General features: G+C 42.8%; 1 pseudogene; it reads left to right on the plus strand.

Annotated features, from left to right (window-relative positions):
- The first annotated feature begins 1,891 nt into the window (after positions 1 to 1,891).
- Positions 1,892 to 5,323, plus strand: part of LOC102865149 — a 165,734-nt pseudogene continuing 162,302 nt past the window's right edge.

Raw genomic sequence — 5,323 nt, forward strand, 5'->3', positions numbered from 1 at the left:
GGAAAATCTCCTTAGCCCTTTGTGACTGGCCTATGACTTTGCTAAAAGAAAAGCCAAATTTAAAGAAAAAATGCTATAAAGAATTAAAAGCCAAACATGATAGAAGATTTTAGTAGACATTCCCAAAGCAGCATAACTCTGAGGCTCTAGAGGATTTTCCCCTTTTGCTTTGATTATCAGTGCTGTTTCACATGAAATAGTGTGATATTACATCACAGGTTTTCTGGGAGGCTCTGTGGGGGCTGTCTGTACCCAGTGTGGTCAGGCAAGTCAGCAACTTCATTGATGAGCATCTCCTGCTGTGTGTTATAGACAAAACCTCAATCACAGGACATTCCAGAGAGCTGAGTGCCCATGCTCCAACTGTGCTACCTAGAGAACTGTCAAGTGTCTGTAAATATTTTGCAGTTCCTGAGGAAAAAGTGTTAGGCATTTGAAAAACCTCAGAGTGACTCTTCTGTCTCTGTATCTTATCCTGGATTTGGTGGATGTGATTTGTTGGTTTATTGTGGGCTTTTTATTTGTTTGTTTGTTTTCATGTATATAATCTCTCTCTGACTAAGCACATAACTAAATTTTTATTTTCCTCCTGTGTACATGGTATATGCTTTAAGAGTACTGTTCTTCTAACCCTTTACCTTCCTCCAACACACTCTCTCTCTCCCCCTCTCCCTCTCCCACTCTCCCCCTCTCTTACTGTGTATGTGTGTGTTTAAGTTTGGAGGGTGGGGTGGGGACAGAATACAACTGACTGTCCTTGATTGATTCATCAATGACCTTTGTTGGGGAAGAGAAGCCAGGGTCACTCCATAGAAGAAATAAACCTCAATACATGGTGAGGAAGCGGGAGAAGGGCTCTCCATCTGTCACCTCACTACTTTAACGGAGTTGATCATACACACTAAATTTATATTTTTCCTTCAAACCACCCTTCACCACAACCAAAATGGGGAAGACAATTGGTCATCATTGCATTGATTACAGATCTTTCAGATCAGTTTGCCCTGTTTAACATGCCTTGTTCCCTTCTTTCTCCCAGATGGTGTTTCTGCATCTTCTGGGAAGAGTAACTAGCAACTTTAGAGCCTTCAAATGTGCCTCCCCAAGACAAAGCTATCTGTAAATACATCGTTTGTTTTGAACAAACCTTCTGTTCTTGTTCTATTTGATTAGCAAAAGTGATCAAACATCTAAATAAAAATCATTGTCTGTAACCACTGGATAGTGGCCAACCTTGTCACAGACAGCTTGAGAGGCTGGCAAAAGGCAAGAGGCATTGTGTTGGGGGAAACAGGCCAGCATGGAGGGACCTGAGTGCCATCTGCCCCCACCCCTTCTGCTCACTTTTCTGTCCAATCATTTCAATCTCATTAATGCAAGATTCTTGTGAAAGCCAAGAGCCAAGAGTTAGCAGAGGTCCCAGTTTCCCCAATGAAATGAAGCAAGCTGGGGAAGGCTGGCTTCTAGAGACGCCCTGAATGACCTGGCTCTAGGTCCCAAAGCAGCTTCTCAGTATTCCCTCAAAGGTTTCCTCCTCCCTTGTACTACTTTTCCATCTCTTGAGATTTGGGAAGCTTCTAATGCTTTCAAATGACAACTGTATGCGTTCCCCATGCACAGAGCTGGAGGCTATTATGTGCTAATTGTCGCTGTAGAGCAAAGTAGGCCCACTGTGAAGCTGGCCTTTTTATGATATTTGGGGAGCTGCATTTACCAGGAAACCATGTGCAAGTGGATTTAAAAACCTACAAAACGTATTTGAACACTTTCCCTTCCCAAACTAAGAAACATCCTTGACACTCGATCGATCCAATGACAACATCCAAAGGTTTCTTTTCTGTCTTTATTTGCCCTCTAAGGTTCAGCTTATTGGCTCATTATGTGCCTGAACATGAAGGATGACAAGAAGATGGGATTCTGGCTCAGCAGTTTCAGTCCCCAGCCCCCTACTTGTTCAGCCTTCCTCCAGCCCCCGCTCTGCTTTCCTCTCCACTCCCCAGCTCCCCCGCCTCCTGCTGCAGATCTCTTTCTGCTGCCTGGCAACCGCGCTGCAGGCAATGTCACACAGGATTGCTTATTACAGCTTCAGAGAAATAAACAGGAGGGGGAGGCCTCTTGCTGGTACATTAGAATTGTTATGTACAAATGTACCAAAGGCAAGTGATATCAGCAGCCAGATGATAGTAGAATTTTCACCAGGGTGCCTAGGTCTTCTTGTCCATGGACATGGAGGTGAGGAGAGTCTGAAAAGGTAGTTTGCAGATTGCTTTTAGCCAGCCATGGATTCATTCACTCCATTTCTTCTTTTTTGGTAAAAATCTCAGATGTAAGTATTGCTGGGTTTTAAGGACTTTAGCAAGAAATTGTATAGTCATCTGAAAAGTGCAGTGCACCTAGTAAAAACACAGTTCTCGGACTTGTTATTATAATAGGTAATTAATGTGTAGAGGGTCTTTGCAAGATTCCAGGAGACCTTTTCTCATATTTGAAAAGCACATCGAAATCTGCATTTTCTTCCATATAGTTTATTTGCTAATAGGACGGTCTTTTAAGCTTATAGACATTGGCTAGGTAATCACTTCCAGTCCTTGAGGACCTTTGACTTCAACACTAAGGGGGAGGGGACATAGAGAAGCTCCTAGGGGCCCTCCCTGGGATCACACCATCACAGGGAAGATTGTCAAGTAAACAGACTAAAAACTCCTCTGAAGGATAATGGGAGACTGGACTGGAAATGCAAGAAGACCTCATTCTGTTTCTCAGCTCAGGAGTCTGTTGCTCCCTGGAACAGGAATCTTTCTATATCAGGATTTCCTTTTGTTTCCTTTTGCTAAGCCAGCCAATGGAGGGAAGCAGACTCCTTCCTCAGCAGGTTTTGGAGACCATGACTTCCAGATAGTATAAACACTATTTGATGTGTGTTTACATAAATCTGAATTTAGCTTTAACCTGATTGTAAGGTCCTTTTATGTTTCAGACCCTTATCAGCCTTGGCCTAAGACACTAAAGTAGGAATAGCTTCTGTAGTTGGAAAGATAGAGGGTCAGTGGAATAGAAGAATCTTACAGTGGTTTTAAGCTCACCAAATGTTTTGAGGATGGCAAAGGACTGGCTAAGACTTCATTCTGTTGTGTATGAGTTAGCTATGAGTCAGAGTGGATGAGATGACATGTAACAACCACAACCACTAGGGTTTTTTTACTAAGGCAAGTGCAAATGTAAATGGGAACAACTTTTTAGCTAGTGGTGGTTGTTCTTGTTGTTATAATCCGTAGAGTCGCTTGAGACTCATAGCAACCCTATGTACAACCCTAAACCCTGCTCTGTCCTTTGCCAATCACAGTTTCGGACACACTCACCCAAATTACCCCAGTCATTGAATCAATCCACCTCATAGAGGGTCTTCCTCTCCTGCACTGTCTCTCCACCCTCCCAAGCATGATGTCCTTCTCCAAGGACCGGTCTCTCCTTACAACATGTCCAAAGTATGCCAGGGGAAGCCTCAGAATCCTTGCCTCCAGGGAGCAGCCTGGTTTAACCCTCTCCAGGATGAATCCGTTTGTTTTCTTAGCAGTCCACAGTATGTACACTCAATACTCTTCTCCAGCACCACAGCGCAAAGGCATCAATTCTCCTTCTATCCTCCATAGTCATTATCCAACTCTCTGATGCATAGCAAGTGATTGCAAAGACCATAGCCTGTATCTAGTGGAGTCGGGAGCAAATTAGGACTAACAGCAGAGTTGAAACCAGCACACCACACCTCCACACCCCCTGCACTGGCACAGACTTGAGTCAGACAGACCTAGATTTAAATATCTAATGATTTTTGGTGATGGGAAAAGTATTTTCCTTTTCTGAGACCTAGTTCTTCATCTATAAGCTTTCAAGAAATGTCAGTGATAATGTAGACAAAGTATCTGCTCACAAATATGATTGAAATTGCTATTATGTGTCAATGAAACAGATACTTGGCAATTTTTGTCATAATATAAAAGCACATAAAAGATGCAATTAGATTATTACATCTAAATTTATGGAATTTGGAAAATGATGACATCCAATATAAATAACTTTAAAATGACACACTTATTATAAAAGATATGTTAGCTCAATGATTCCTTTCCTCTGTTCTCTCCCATTTGGCCTATTGCATCACTATATGAGCAAAATCCAAATCAACTGCCATTGAATTGATAATCACTCAAGGAAACCCTATAAGATAGAGTAGAAATGCATGGTAAGATTTCTAAGGCTGTAACACTTTCGCCCATACAGCAGCTAGTCATCTACATTTTAGTTAACAGCTAAATGCCTAATGCTATCTGTGGCCCTCAAACTATATGGACACCTTGCAAATATTAATGCCCTTTTAAAATAGGCTGAAACCCTTAGTTCAATGTTTAGACTATGCAGCCTTGGAATTGTAGGAGTAGGTCAACAAATAGCTGCCCACAATAAAGGTATCTACTGGTCATATAATATTTCTCATACTATATCTGAGAGAGGAAGTTCTGGTGGCCTCTTGCCAAGAAGCTTCCCTGAAATCTGGAAGGCACACAGTTTGAGGCCACCAGCTGCTCTAGGAGAAGGATGAGAAATCTCCCTGTGATTAGCTGCCTCTGGAAACCCACTGGAGAATCTGCTATGGATCAGTTCCAACGTGACGGTACACAACAGCAACAACATAGCTGAGAGAGTCAAACTCTCCTGTTCCCTCTGGACAAGCGTAATCTTTCTTTGTACTTGTAAATGAGGCTGATCTGAGAAAAGAACAAAATATTCCCACTCCATTTAGGAAAATTTTCTTGAGACCGAACATGTCTTCCCTTCTCATGTCTACCCAGCTTTCTGTCCTATGCTTCCCACTTGGTCTTCACAATGTTGTTGTTGATGTTATGTGCCATCGAGTCGCTTTTGACTCATAGCGACCCTCTGTACAACATGCCTAAACTCTGCTCTGTCCTGTGCCAATCTCACTGTCTCCGACACACCCATCCCGATTTCCCCAGTCACTGAATCAATACACGTCATAGAGAGCCTTCCCCTTCTGTGCTGTCCCTCCACCCTACCAAGCATGATGTACCTCTCCAAGGACCTGTCCCTCCTTGCAACATGTTCAAAGTGTGTTAGACGGAGCCTTAGAATCCTTGCCTCCAAGGAGCAATCCGGTTTGGCCTTTTCCAGGATGAATCTGTTTGTTTTCCTAGAAGTCCATGGTACACTCAATACTCTTCTCCAGCACCACAGCTCAAAGGCATCAATTCTCCTTCTATCCTCCTTAGTCATTGTCCAACTCTCTAATGCATAACAAGTGATAGCA

The sequence above is a fragment of the Elephantulus edwardii genome, unplaced genomic scaffold, assembly GCF_000299155.1.
Source record: "Elephantulus edwardii isolate Elephantulus edwardi_28Jun2011 unplaced genomic scaffold, EleEdw1.0 scaffold00112, whole genome shotgun sequence".
NCBI classification, from domain to species: Eukaryota; Metazoa; Chordata; class Mammalia; order Macroscelidea; family Macroscelididae; genus Elephantulus; species Elephantulus edwardii.